Source organism: Charadrius vociferus, unplaced genomic scaffold (genome assembly GCF_000708025.1).
Source record: "Charadrius vociferus isolate BGI_N301 unplaced genomic scaffold, ASM70802v2 scaffold244, whole genome shotgun sequence".
Classification (NCBI taxonomy): Eukaryota; Metazoa; Chordata; class Aves; order Charadriiformes; family Charadriidae; genus Charadrius; species Charadrius vociferus.
This window is the reverse complement of record NW_009648822.1, coordinates 5,364,004-5,379,669: the sequence shown is the minus strand read 5'-3', so window position 1 is coordinate 5,379,669 and position 15,666 is coordinate 5,364,004. Positions and strand designations below refer to the sequence as shown.

The window sequence follows — 15,666 nt, the reverse complement described above, 5'->3', positions numbered from 1 at the left end:
GTCTTTTCTTCTCCTCTTTTCCCCCCAATATTTTAAAGACTTCACCTGCAAAATCCACTTATTCTCTTCTCACTTCTTTTTCTTTTCTCTTCAATAAATTGCTGGTTTCCTTGCCTTCTTTACATTCCTCGATCCACTACTCTTCTTACCTCTTCTGATTTAGTGTAGTTGCTGGGATTTAATGTGATGCTAAAAATATTAACCAAATTTTTGAGCTTAACTCTTACCGGCAAAAACGAACAGGGAATAAAAGTGCCCCTACTGGTACACTGTCTGGGCCACAGGCACTGCAGCACACAGTCCTTGTCAGAAAGAAAGATAATGAGGAGAGAGCAACTGCTTGCCGTAGCTTTTCCCAGTGTTTGTATTCTTAACTTCTTCCGCATCTAAACACTGGCTCAGAATTATTTTACATGCCATTTAGTTAGTTTTAATTTCAAACACCACCTAAAATGTAGACAACAAAATAATTAAGAGCTTAACTTACATAATTTTAATTTTACACATCCTTTTCCTAGTGTTACAATACATGCATTATTTTATTGTACTTTGATTATAAAATAGGGCGATTTCATAATCACACTAAGACATTTTACAGTGTGTCTCACGCTGGGATCTTAACATTTCTCCAGTAGTCGAGACACTTGGGTTTTCGTCTTCCAAAGAGATTAAGAAACGGCACAATGCCAACATGACACAGTGCCTATTGAGTCTCAAGAAAATACAGGATCTTATTTTTTAAAGAGAAATCACACGAGTGTCTACACCATGTTTAAAACAACAAAAATGTGTCCTTTAATTTATATTGATTAAATTCCTTTGCTACTCATTGCAGACAAACACTGTATTAGTGATGGTCATGTACAATATTTAAAAGGCAAAAGAAAAAGAAAACCTTCCTTTCCCGTTTCTTCACCCGTTCAAGAAGTACAGCTATTATTTCCAGCCAAAACTAACTGCCTTTGGCTACAACAATTCTGAACATACCTCAACAGTGTTTTGAACAACAAAACAAGTTTAAATTATTGAAGAGAATTCCTCCATGAAGTAGAAGGACAAGCTGGACTGAGGCCAACACTACTAGTCAGTTTTACCCAGGTTTTGCTCACAGTGACCCTACCTAAGCCAGAGCCCTGCAGACCGGAATGCCTTCAGACACTGCGGTGTGGACAGAAATAATCAATAAATCACTCCCAGCAAAATACAAAGTACACACATGCATAAAACCTTTCCTGTCTCTTACTCTCCAGAAATTAAATGTTAGGGAATGGTTAAATTTCAGCACTTGTGAATTCCACAGAAAAGCAGAATAACTCTGCAAGGAATTAATGCTAAATTAACCAAAAATTCTAAACTTTTTTTTTTTTTTTCAAATTGATTGCTTTTTTTATGCTTGCGACACTGAAAACGTCATATACACTAACTCTGTGGATGAATATATCTGGTTGATAGTGTTTCTTCACACTCCTCACAAAGCTTGTCATTAATCACCCGTCAAACATCCAACAGTTTGCAGCTTCTTCCATAACAGAACTTCTACATCTGTGGTTTCTGATACCAGCATATTGTCCTAATATCAGCAAAAACCGTAAATACGCAGAACGTTTCCCCACAATTTTTCTTACCAGTTGTAGCTAAGCAAAATAAAATCTAAACCTCACACAAACCCCCAAATAGTTACCCCATGACCCAACCACCCTTTTTCTTCATTTAAAAGCCAATAAACATTACATTGAAACATGGGCATCCTAAACCATTCAGTTTTTCTGTTTGTTTGGTTGGTTTTGTGTTTTTTTTTTTTTCTAAAAACATATTGCAAGGCCAGCAAAAGGGACTACAGATCATCCTAAGACTGGAAAGGTATTTAAGTAGCACGGGCATTTTAGAACTACTGTATTTTCCACGGTACAGCCCTCCACCTCCCCTGCAGGTGATGCTCCGAGCCTGTCAGCCCCAGTCCAAAACACTGCACACTTAGTTCTCTGCTACAGGGAGCAAACATAAACTCTAGGTCTCTCGATAGAGATAAATTATAAGTATTTTAAAGATGAGGACCAAAGATAGCAAAAAAACTTCATTCTGATTTTTTTTTCACCCTCTGTGGAAAGAAAGGACTTCCTAATAATGCAGTAAGGAAGCAGTAATTACTCTCACACCCTTATATTATTTCATCTCATGTGCCCTGTCATGCTTTTTGTTGAGAAAATTGCTCCAGTAAGCTAAAAAAAATCAGAACTGCTTCAAAATCCGTTTGAATTCAGTAAGATTTTTCTTTTTTGGCCTATTACACTGAGGCTATCACTTAATATCCATATGAAGAACAAGTTTCTTTTCACCTGGACATCTCCACAGTGCTGGGCACAGAAATTTGTTTAGCTTTAAGGTATTCAACATCTTTGAAATTAAGATGCGAATATTCAAAGAATGCCTCCCACACCAAGCCTAAAGATAGTAATGTTTCATTCCCATTGTATATTTTGAACTCCAGAGCTGGCAGTTTTGGATTTCTGAATTTCTGAGTGCACTGTTTTTACTTCAGAAGACAGAAAAGACTGCACAATGATTTCATCAAAGCACAGAAAATATTTTTAACCCTTACTTAAAATCATGTTCATTTTGCCCTCATACTTCTTTCTCCATCTCAAGGGGAGACCCACCTCTTCTATAGCACTTTAACTGCCCTCCAAAGTATAAACAGAGCTTTTATGTAGCACTACATGACTGTTTTGGGTTCATGTGATACAGCAAAACCCTTTTGAACTGGATTTCTAGAACTAAGAGATTTAACAGCCCTGAAAAATTGAGTCAAATTGAGCTTAACTACTGCAGTCAAGACTTTAAATAATGTAACTGAAACAGAAAATCTTAACATTTTAAACTAATATAGTCTGTCTTTACAGGGTTGTTTTGAAGCTAAATCTGTCACGACGCTATGAGGCAGTGGCACATAACAGTAATCGCTATTGCAGCTTTATAACAATGGCTATCCAAGATTTAAAAACAAACAAACAAAAAAAAACACCAAAAAAACCTATCATCAAAGTGAAATTAAAGACTTTGTTGACGTGTATTTTCAAAAACAGTACACTGAGCTTCCCTGAGAAGTCGCCTTTTAATTATATGGTTTCTAACAGCTACAACCTCACACATCCATTATGCATTTAAGCAAGCAACGGTTTCTTTGGTGTAGTAATAACAATGAGGAGTATCTTAATATAAATCAGCAGTCTGTACTTGCAAAAAAAAATCTAGACCAAGCAGGATATGACTTCTCTGGGGACTGAGGAGGCCTTGTGTGTAAACTGTCAACTCCTTCCTCTTCCCTCAGCAGCAGGAAAGGAAGCGTTAAGGGTGGGACATCGCTTACACGTCTTACAAAAAAAATGCTTAGGGATCACAGATACGACAGAAAAAACAGTTATACCACGGATAGAAATAAATGTATTTTATTCAGCAAGGAGAAAAATAAAAGCCCATATGGCTAGCTGACACAGGAGGAGAGAGGTGGAGTAAGTGCACACGCCACGTAAATATAAATGTGTAAATATAAAAGCTGAACTTTTTGTATTCCTTGGTAACAAAGGGAAAAAAAACCCACCTTAAGATAAGGCTCTTCCCAAGAAATGGAGCAACTTGTAGAGTCAAAACCTTCCCAGCATTTGAGGGAAGAGAATGCGCTTACAGCCATCCACAGTGCTTATGTCTGTGCCAGCTAAATCTCCCTTAATGGGACTTAAGTCAATTTCATTCAAAATTAAGTTATATTGGAATACGAACTTCTTACTCCAAAATTATTCAATTTATGACTTACAAGTCACTTAGTTACTGAGGTCACAGGTCCTATGCAGACAAAACTGACAACCGATCCTCCAACCGATTTATTTTCACTGAAGTCGGTGAACAAAATTCAAGTTTAAGAGGTAATTTTAGAAAGGTCCAAGAAGCAACTCTACACTGTTTTAGAGAAACATTTTCAGTTCAGCAGCTTCATATCTCGGTGTAACTTTTCTTCTAGTTTTAACAAATGTTAATCTGTCTGCGACAGACCTCCACAGGCCCCTAAGCTGTAGTTCTTGCCTGTGGTGGTTTCGTAGCAAGTTCAGAGAGATTTCCTTTCACAACAGGCTCCTGGGTTTCAAGAAAGCTTTAAAGATCGTATTTGTTTCAAAGACATTTGCTTGAAGTCTTTGTTCCTGGAAAGAATAAAATCACTGTACCATGTGTCTTTATACCATAAAAGGTACCTTCAGTTGGATAGGCTGACACCCGTGGCCATTCCTAGCTTTGAGCACCGTCAACCCTTAAGGGTTCTCCCTGCAGAATCAATGAGGACATGAAGGTCTTCGTGAGCATTAAAAGACAGCACATATCCCACAGAGGGTTCTCCAGATTTTTGTTCAAGAAACTTGGAAGTAGCCTCATTTGAGAGGACTGAGGGATAAAACTTGAAGGATTATGATGAAAAGATAGAAAAATGAAGCAGGATTTTACCAAAACCCAGCTCTGGTTGATCACCACCACAGACACCCTTTCTCCTCTTCTGGGAGAAGTGGTCAGCTAATGTGCAACTCAACTGAGACCCACAAGAAAATAAACGAACATGTTGCTCTTCACCCTGATTTAGTGGTGGCAGTCAGCATTTAAATGATGCTTCATTTTCACTGAATTCCATAAAAGCAAATTAGGATGAAACATGCATACAGGCAGATAAATTCACAGGGCAAAGCTTCTCAAGGCAACCGTCATTACCTCAAAAAGAGGGCAGAAAGAACTAGCAAAGAAGATAATATGGCCAGTGCACAACCACTGTGGTCTCGTGACCCTCTACAACACTCTCAAGAAGTTGGGTTCTTCCAAAGTCTACTCCAACCCCTTTGTTCACAGAAGAACCGACTGCAGCAGGACGAGGTCCTGCCAGACTTTTACTATCTCCAAGAATGGAGGCTTCACGTTCTCTGTGGGGAACCTGTTCCAGTGTCTGAGTACTGCCACAGTAAAACAGTTTTTTGTGATGTCTAAATGGAATTTTCTGTATTTCAATTTATGCCCATGTATATTAACTCATCTCAGTTGGTAAGAACTTGCACTAATTTGTGCTCAATATTCAAGCTACAATACACACAAATTAAAATGAATTAAGCACTGTACAATGACTCCTGCTAGTTTCAAAAGGTATTGCCAATTCACCACGTGGCATCACTTAAAAAAAATTAAGTCAAGATACTATATTGTACATGAATGCAGAAGAGTAATAACGTGGTCAATGCTAGTAAAAGAAACACTACTTGGGTATATGGTACAATTCAAGCAGAGTTTTGAAAAGAGATGATCTTTCACAAGACTGAATAGAAATACATCAAATAGGACCAAGAGTAGAAAGTATGCTTGTTGGCCTCACAAAGACATTCCAGGGCTGGTTGTCCACCTCAGAAGTCTGAATCCAAGCTCAAAAACACTGTATCTGTATTAGTACATGGCAGAAGGGAAAAGGGTTGAGTAAATCTCTAGAAAATACTATACAAGCTTGTAGTCTAAATTTTTCAATGTCTGCAGATATTCTGCATTAACTTACCCCAATGACACCAATTCTAATCAGACTGATATAATCATGAAGTGACCAGGGCTAGTTAGATAAAACTAGCTTGGTTTAAGTCAACCTGACACCTTCTTAGTTGGATGGGTAATGAATGTAGCCCAGAAATACCTTACTCACGGCTAAGGTGTGCCTATTACTGTGGATGCAAGTTATTACCCAATGCTCATTGTGGTACTACTTAAAAAACAAAACAAAACAAAACAAAACCAAAAATTTAAAAAGTTCAGGAGAAGGAAGAACAATAGCTTGAGTTGAAAAAATAAAGAAATAAATATGAAAACATCCATTTTTAAGATGACTCCTACTAAATAAATTTCCAATTCAACAATGTTGTGATGTGTTACGAGGATCTAAACAGAGAAGAAAGAAATCAGCTAGTGAAACAAAATATTTTCCAGAAAAGTATTGTGGAGGTATGGAGCTTACATAAGCTTGAAAGTAAGTTGAAACAGAAAAGTTTTTAACCTATGCCAAAGAGAGGAAGGTAGGAAGAACTCCCTGGAGGTATAAAATACAAAGGACAAAGAAAACTGTAGGTATGCCCAAGATTATTACATCATCAATAGTGTCTTTTCTTCATAATTAAGCTTAATTTAGTAGTTTAATTTAAAGACATGTTTAAGTCCTTCACTGAGCAGGTATGAATATGAAGTTATGCAAAGCAAGTCCTAAAATCAGAATCAAAAAACATTGTATTATTTTTAGATTATTTTAATAATGAACTTTCAGATATCACCTACTACCTTTATTCCTCGAAGCTTGCAGAAGTCTGTGAAAGCACATGACTTCTAGATAAATAAAAGTAAAATGAGGGCCTCATTGGATACTGAAACATTAGCTACAACAAACATCTCACAGCTTAGGTGCTCTGCTAATGGGAACAAGTCCAAAAATCAATGACAGAATCTATTAAATCTGAAAGCTACTTTTTTCACTTGAACAAACATTATTAAAAGCATGTCTGCAATTCACATGTTCCATGATCAAATAGAAAAAAGAAAGAAACCGAAATCATACAACCCTTGACAACATCTGAAGAGCCTTTATAATGCTAAGGCATACCCAAGAAAAAGTTGGTTTTTACACAAAGGAATCTTGTACAACAACACTCTGCAGAGTCATTCTTGTATACGTGGTGTACATCTTCTGCAGCTGTAGAAATTGTGGATCTGTAACAAAACTAAACTAGATGGAATTCTTCTGAAAGACGCCAGAGTGGTTCTCCACCTCTAAACTGATACATAAAATTACCACCCTACTCCCATCAAATGAGGTAATTTGCACCATTATATTTAATCTATTTTACAGCTATATAAGAAAATATTTAACTTCATCATCTCTCTATCTATGTATGGAAAGCTCATTAACAACAACGGGAATTTCGCATCTACAAGGAGAAATACTTCAATTGAGTCACAAGGATTTGGGACAATTTCTCATGTTACCTATTTTTTTTGCAATATCTGTGTATGTTCCCTTTGAAAGGATACGGAAACAATTCACAGGTTTCAGCAGATGAGCAAAGATTAAAACCAAATATGGGTCATCAGGACTTCTGAAATTAAAAGCCCAGGCTCACACTGTGCTTTAAGGTAACTGCAGGACCCAAAGCTGCTTGATCTTCACTGTTGTCTCAGAAAGATTGATTACAGGACCACAGAACTGGAAAAAGAAAGACTATCAATTTGTTTCCAAGCTAAACGATAATCAATGCAAAAGAAGTGCCAATACTTAATCAATTCCTCTTAAGATTGAGCCCTTCCAATCTACTTGTCTACTGCAGCCAGGTTAAACAGGGGCTATAAGGCAAAAAATTTTAGGCTTTCTGGGATTTAACTTTCTGATGCAATATAACCATCTCCCTTGTATTGGCTGTACTAATGGCTGAAAACAAAGACTATTATGGTGATGATTCTGATCAACAGAATTTCTGACAGAGACACTACATTTCTCATCAAGCAATATCCTCCAGGATAACTTACAACACCAACAAACTGTGGTTCTCCGGCACAGGTAGGATTCTTGAAAGTGTTTAAAAGAAAAACACCACTTCACATGCACAAACCAAGTCTACATGGGTATTTGGTCAATTCAACATTTTTCATAGTACGGTTATTTTGTGAAATCGTAATCCAATTTAAAAATAGATTTTGGGCATTCTAATAAGGCATAATATTTTGTTCAGTCATGAGTTTTTATGAAATTCAAATAATGTTGCTTTTTCAATTGCTCTTAAATCAAATTTCCAAGAAATCAAAACATTTCTGCTTCTCATAAGGTATTTGCAATAACGACGTACACCTGTGAAGCTACCAGCTGAGTGCAGCTAGAAAGGGTTAACATTTATTTTGGCATTCACACGTGGTTGCATTCTTTTATTAACCAAAACTAAAGACTGACCTAATCACTGCTGAATTAAACAGCTTCTGCCCATCATTTCTAGCCTCAAAAATACAAAAGAAAATGTTGTCATGGAAACCAGTCTATCCCAAAGGTATACTGCATTTTGCTAGATCCAAATTATACTACTATCCATATTTCCCTTAATAGCAGAGACAACTTAAATCTCCGCCGCTTCACACATCTGCACAGCTGAGCATGGCCACCATTCAACACAAATAAAAACAGTCTAATTTTTAAAACGAATTACTAAGTAATGTTAAGAAATATATTTAAATTATGAGATTTGCTAATATGTGAAGTTATAAAATCCTCAAGCAAATATAAAGGTGAATGGCAAACCACAGAAGAAGACAGAGAACACCAAGTAACTGAAAATCACACAATGTTTTTTGAGAAGAATCTGAGTGTTCATGCTAGTCTTTGGACAATTTTCCAGCACTTTCATATGGATACATTATTCTGATTCATTTCTGGACCTAAATACTAGAATTCTACACACACTTATGTATAGAAACACCCTAACTTAGATTAAAATCACATTTATTTTCATAGTGATATCAGGAATACTGAGGTGTTTAAAACCTAAAATTTTCTCATCTCTAAATACTGGGTTTGTTTTGATTGTACATGTGGAATTAGTTGCTTTGCCCAGTATTACAAAATGAGTCAGTAAGCACATCTATGAGTCTAGCTCAGAAACATACGGTTTGCTTATCTGATCATGAGATGAAGAACCTTCTGGATACTGCAATCACAAAAATAATTTGGCCTTCTAATACTATTTCTCTAAAGCCTGACATGAACCACCTTTGCATCTACCACAGGATCTACTTGGCAAAGAACTCAGTACTCTTGCAAAGTCCGTAGGGTCTTTCAAACACCACTGAAGAGGAATGAATTCAAAACAGTAAAAGCTTGCTCAAATCCTGCAATTCCAAGTCAAAAAGAAAGTTGTTCTTCGCAGTTTAAGAAGCGCAAAAATCTGATACTTGAAATAAGGGTGGTGATCACATCAACCCATAGCAATATAATCAACTATCTGCAAGTGCAGTCTCAGTGGGAGGGTGTCAACTGAAATGAAACAGCTACGCCCCAATTCTCATTCTTAGTATTTTTCTGCATTAAATGAAAGAGTAGCTCTTGGACAGCACATGACATCCTACTTCAGGGTTTACTCTTGCTCAGATATCTGACACTAAATGCACCGCTGTAGCACAGAAAGAAAAAAGTCAGAAAGCGTTCTGGATCCAGGTGAATCACAGTGAAGCAGAAAAACAGGCTAATGAAAAGTAATTCCAACCTGACTACTGAATAGATAAAAAGAAGCTTCTCAAAGATTTTAATTACACACTGTCTCAAGAATATTCATGCACCAATGCGTTATATTAAGAACTTGGTGAAAATGAAAAATATCTGCTTATTCGACTTTCAACTGAAAGAGACATAATCTCAAAAAATATTCCTCCAAAAGACCGGTATTTTCTGCTCCCACAAAGGAGGACAAGAGCTATAAAAACATGCTGCAGAACAACCAAGAAGGCAAAATAAGACGTGAGGCATAAGAAAACTCTACGGTACCAGTCTCAATTCTTTCTGACTTGCTGATGATCATGTTAGCTAATGACACAAGGAGGCTCAAAAAGTACATTTGGACTTTGTGAAATGCTGTATGGCATGACCCAATGCTAAAACCGCACACAAAAGCAGCCAAATTCTGAGGGGAAGTTCACAACAGAATTTTCTGCTGGTAGAGCAGCACTGGTGGTGACGGGACTGGGGAGCCTTGCAGGTCTCTGAAGTGCTAGCTGGTAAGTAGAGCAGAAGACTTCACAGAGCAATATACACATTTGCCTCCATCTCCTAATGCATTACTCTTCTTGCCCAACTTCCCCTCTATTACACTCTCCCTACACTGCTCTCTCCCTCTCTTCCCCATGTTCTTGCTCTGCCTTTCTTGGTCCCTTTGCTGCTTTTCTGCTGGCTGGCCATGAGGCCACCATGTGCACGGCTTCAACCCATCTGTAGTCAGCAGGCCTCTTCCATTGCCCTCCCAAGGCTGGCTGGCAAGAACTTCTCTCTCATCTACCATGTGCTTATCATTTTTCCTCAGGCGTGCTCCTCTCAGGACTCAATATGAAGCTTCCCATGGGTCATCCTGCTGACGAAGAATCGCCAACTTATCTTGAATTTGGATAAATTATACTGGCAGAAGCATTTTTTTCCCCCTAGTTAAGCTGCAAGCTTAGAAGAGTTTACTGGAGATAGACTAGTAAAGCCTTTTGATCACACAAAATCCAGTTAAATGTAGGAGGACTATCTGAGGAACCACAACCTGATGCATTGGAAATGTGTTTGCTGAAGGTCTTCCTCCTGGAGCTTCTGGCAGGTAAATCCATTAATCATGACAACACATGCCTGTGTTTGCAAATTTATGAAAAAGACAGCAGTTTATGTTTCTGAAATACCTATTAATCATTGTGAAATATATGGACAGCCAACCCTGGAAACTGGGTTTTTATTATTCAACAGATATATTACTAAATTTGAATGTAATTTATTTTTATGATCTGTGCTGCATCTAGCTTTTCACAATGGTTTGAACATCCTGGCCAAAAATGATGTAAAGGCGGAAATCAACCTGATGTTCACAGTAGTTTGGTTTCCATGGTCACACAGAATTTTACTTATTTTACTAACATAAAGTTACTAGGTGGCACAATTGTGAAGAAAATCCAAGCTCCCTCCTAGGACATGAATATTTCACTCTGCTTCTCCATGACAATTTAGGCAATTGGTGTCAAAAGTGATACAATGGTTTTGTTACATTGCTACCTATTTACCCAGAAACGAATAACCAAAATATGGCAATGAAGCTGCTGCTAATCTGGGGATTAATTTGAGCCCCGTTCTCAAAGTCTAAAATACCACACCTAGCTAGCAATTCAAGCCTGTGATTTTTTTAAAGTGTATTCCTTTCAAAATCATCTTGAAGTGGTCTAACAGCATTGTGCTGTCCATGATTTTGACAGGGCACCTCTTCTGAACTTCAGTTTCTGGTAACTCAATCTCAAAGTCAACAGGCTGGGAATGAGGTGAAGGTGGTGGCTTCCACGGCGATGCAGTCCGAGAAAATGAGCTATGCTGAGGAGGGAGAAGAGCACATCATCCGACACACTGGGGATTTGGACACTTAAAACCCCCCCAAACTTAGGCGTCAAGAGCTTAAAACTTGTGTTGGATTATAAAACTACTCTAAGGCAAGAAAAAATAACAATTTATGGAAGGTGTTCACTAGACACAGATACTCTGTACAAAATTTTTCTGAAATAACTGTAATTATCAAAATTAATAACCATAATGGTGGTTTTCTGTTCCACAATTTCCTCCCTTTCTACAGCCTTTTAAGAAACCCCAAATGATGTTGTAAATGTAATGGCATACTTTGTGGGCATGGTTTAACTTTAAATAACATTTTAGATGTTCTGTGAGAACATGGACAGAAATATAATTTTAAATACATTTAAAGATGAAAACCTGACACGGTCCACTGTCAACAGCGGACTTTTGTGAGACTAATAAAAATTTTAAACTGTAGGATATATCATACCCAAGTAAACTACATATCCTACTTAACAGTCTTGTTTACAACGCTTCAAAGGTAACAAAATGAAAATCTGACTTTTCATACAGTCTGCAGTTTCACAAGCCTGTCTTGGAACAACTTGGAACTGGAGAAAACGCTAGTGATATTTCTATTGAGTTTTCTAAAGTCTGCGAAGTTCACACCTGGGAATTTCCATCCTAGGACTTGAGATATACTCACCAACACTACAACTAACGAAACACGATGTATCTGTTGTTGCTAATCATCCAAACTGGATATTTAAACAAACTACACCTTTTTCTTTTCTTTGCCACCCCCCCCCCACTTCATCTTTTTCTATGTAGCGGCTATTAAAGTAACTTAGATAATCCACTCTCTAAAGTTCTTAGTATTAGGGAAAACACTGTTTCAACTCAGGACTTCATAGCAGTTATAAATTACTACAACCTTTTGTAAAAGGAAGAGATAGACAACCTTGTTTATTTTTTTCTGAACTTAGGCAGCCACAATCTGAGGCATGCAAAGCCATTAATCATGTATGGAAAATCTATTCCTTTATTAATAACAAGACTTGAATACAATCCGCACGCAGAACTCATTACATGGATTAGAGCGTACAACTTGCTGATATTTAAGCTTCTACATGCACATTACAGGCCTAGCCATAATATATTCTTGGGGAATACAATAATCTATCAATTCTATATTACTGCCAAAACAAAACCAACGTTATTGTTTGCTCAACTATATTCAATACTCCTGTCTTTGACAACTCTATACCAAGCACTGCAAAGTTAACAGCTGTACAGAGTTAACACTAACAGTGACTGAAAGCCTATGCCATTTCTCACTGAAAGCAGTGAATAAAAGAGAATTAGAGTAAGAAAAGCAGCAAATTATCTGGACTAAAGGGAGTATTAATGGCAATTAGATACATGAAGATTCCTATGACACTACCCCTAGTTTTATTTAAATGGCTGAAACTTCTTGTCTCGTATTTATTCCTCTGTCTTCTGCATTTGCCTCCACCTATATTTTTCAACTTTCTTCCTAGCTTGTCTGCATTGCACTTTTTTTGTCCCAGGCTAACTGTATTTCCATAGCACACCATCCCTAGTAAACTGGAAGAGTACAGAAAGTCCTTTCAACTCTTTGCAGAAGTGGAATAGGAAATTTTCAAGGGTCACTGCTAAATACTACCTGCCAGTTCAGAAATTCACAAAATTGAGATGGGAAGCGACATCTGGAGATTATCCAGTCCAACACTGGGGCTCGCAGCACAGTCACCCAGAGTAGGCTGCTCAGGTCAATGTTCAGGTGGGTTTTGAATATCTCCATGGATGGACTCTGCAACCCCTTTGGGCAGCCTTTTCTACCTTATCACCCTTACAGTGAGGTCTTTTTATGTTCACAAGAGATTTCCTGCATTTCAGTTTGGGCTCTTTGTCTCTTGTCTTTTCATTGGGTACCGAGAAGAGTCTGGATCCATCTTGTTTACTCCCACCAGATATTTATACACATGGACAAGATCCCCTTAAGCCTCCTCTTCTCCAGGCTGAACAGTCCCTGAGCTCTCAACCAATCCTGATACAACAGATGCTACAAGCCCTTAACCATCTTTGTAGCCCTTTGCTGGACTTGCTCCAGTAAGTGCTTTTCTTGTACTGGGAAATACAGAACTGGCCACAGCACCCCAGATGTGTCTCACCAGGGCTGAGTAGAGAAGAAGGATAACCTTCGCCAACCTGCTGGCTACGCATCTCTGGCTCCTATTGGCTGCCTTTTCTACAAGGCACACTGATGGCTCATGGTCAGTCTGGTGTTCATCAGGATCCCCAGGTCCTTTTTGCAAGGCTGCCACCCAGCTGGTTGGTCCCCAGCCTGTACTGGTGCCTGGGGTTATTCCTCTTCAACCATCAGGACTTTGCACTTCCCTTGGTTGATCTTCACAAGGGTCCTGTTAGCCCATTTCTCCAGCCTGTCAAAGTTCTTCTGAATGGCAACACAACCTTCTGGTGTATCAACCATTCTTTCCGCTTTTGTATAACCTACATACTTGCTGAGGGTTCACTCTGTCCCATCATCCAGATCATTAATGAAGATGCATACACAGCTTCATCAGCTTCCCAAAAATGGAGGTAAGGCTGACTGGCCGCTAGTTTCCCGGATCCTCCTTACTGTTCCTCTCAAAGATACGAGAGGCATTTTCTTTCCTCTAGTCCTGAGCAACCTACCCTGATCAGCACGGCCTTTCAAAAATAAAAAAAAGAGTGGCTTGCAGTGATGTTAGCTAGCTCACTCTGTGTTTGCAGGTGCATGCCATTAGGTCACGCAGGCTTCTGCATGATTAGTTTATCTGATGTTCCCCAACCTGATCCTCCTTCACCAAAGATAAGCCTTTATTGCTCCAGACCCTCCCATGTGTGTCAGGGGCTGAGACTCCTGAAGTCAGGTCATACTAGTCAAGTCCAAGGTGAAGAATGTTTGAAGTACCGTGGCCATTTCCATGTCCTTTGTCATCAGAACGCCTGCCCAATTTCCTGCCTTTTTCCCAGTCTTCTCTTTGCTGCCGATACACCTGCAGAAGCCTTTGCTGTTGCCCTTCATTCCCTCGCTTTCATTTCAGCATTCTAAACGACGTATTTAATTTGAAAACAGCCACATCACATTTGCTGTTTCACAGTTTGGAAGCAACTAAGTTTAACTCCTACTTCCCTCTGCACACAGTAGGCATTCATGGTGCATTAATTACCACACTAATTGGTACTTTCCTTAGAACAAGCTGAGGGAGGGGGATTACTGCAAATGCTCCACGCTCTTGCACTACCTCAGAAGCTCTAGACTGCCTGAACAGGACAGAGAAAGCAATTGGAAAACTGATCATACATACTAGAAGACAAAGGCAGTGGAGATCAAGACTCGCCCCTGACTCTTGGTCTGCCAGAAGAGAAAGAAGATGTATTTAAACTTCTTTTTTCACATTTGTTCTTACCTAGGCACTTTGAGCCTTTTCTAATTCAAAAAGTTAATGATTCTTGCCAATGTTCCAACTATTTTAAGCATTCCTGGTCTTCAGGTGATCTCCCCAGAAGTCCTGTGAGATTAGGTCATAACTTGTGCTGAATCTGGGCCTCATCACAAGATACCCCGTGTCACTTAGAGGGGGCTCAGGTATTTTTGCACAGACATGTGATGCTCCCTACAAACTGGATGTCCCAACGCCTAACTACGTCATTAATATGTTGTCTCCCATGTGTGGGACAACAGGGGGTGGAAGAGCAAGAAAGTACAAGGGACCTATTAAAATAATATAAAGGATGGCAGTCCATTTTCTGTTTCACAGCAAGGAGTTTCTGGTCTCTTACTGGCGGCTAGGAATGGAAGGCCATTTTTGACGATTTTTTTAAAACTTGAGATGAAAATATTTAGACTGCAACCTCTGCGTCTTTTTTGGGGGTCTCCTCTATTTTAATACAAATAAAATATACCAGCAGTATTTCAACAATGTCTGATTATCTGTGGTTTCCAGTGATCAGGCAGATGTGTTCCTTACTGCCCTCGTAAAACTCTTTTGCATGCTAAAACCTCCATCCATGAGAAATGTAGCATCTTTAGAATTTTTACATCTTCACACTCCATGGGGAGGCATTTTTATCAGTACAATCTTACATATTTATTGGCTTTACCTATTTGAATCACAATTCAAACTGTCCAAATGTTCAAAGTGGCTTACTTTCAAACTGTGTGACAGCCAAGTGAATGGAACAGGAAACTGAAATATGGGGTGGGAGATCTACACTAACAGTAATTGCCAGGTGTAAATAATTCTCAGAACGTTAATCACCTTCACAGCACATTGCTATTGCCCGCACCCAAAACAGGTTCATTTTGAAGACTGAAACAGTGTACAATGTTCATATTACAGAGTTGTACTGTAAGCTATTTAGGTTTCTAATAAAAGCAAAGATTTCTGCGGGACATGCAGAGCATTGGACTGCACAGAACAGCATCACAAGAGTACGAGTTAAAAAAGGACAGATTGGGAAGCACAGGTAAGAAATAT

The 15,666-nt window shown here is 38.6% G+C and overlaps 1 protein-coding gene across 1 annotated transcript in view; it reads right to left on the bottom strand.

The window, feature by feature from the left end:
• Positions 1-15,666, bottom strand: part of SSBP2 (single-stranded DNA binding protein 2) — a 207,966-nt gene that overhangs the window by 69,642 nt on the left and 122,658 nt on the right. The window lies entirely within an intron of this gene.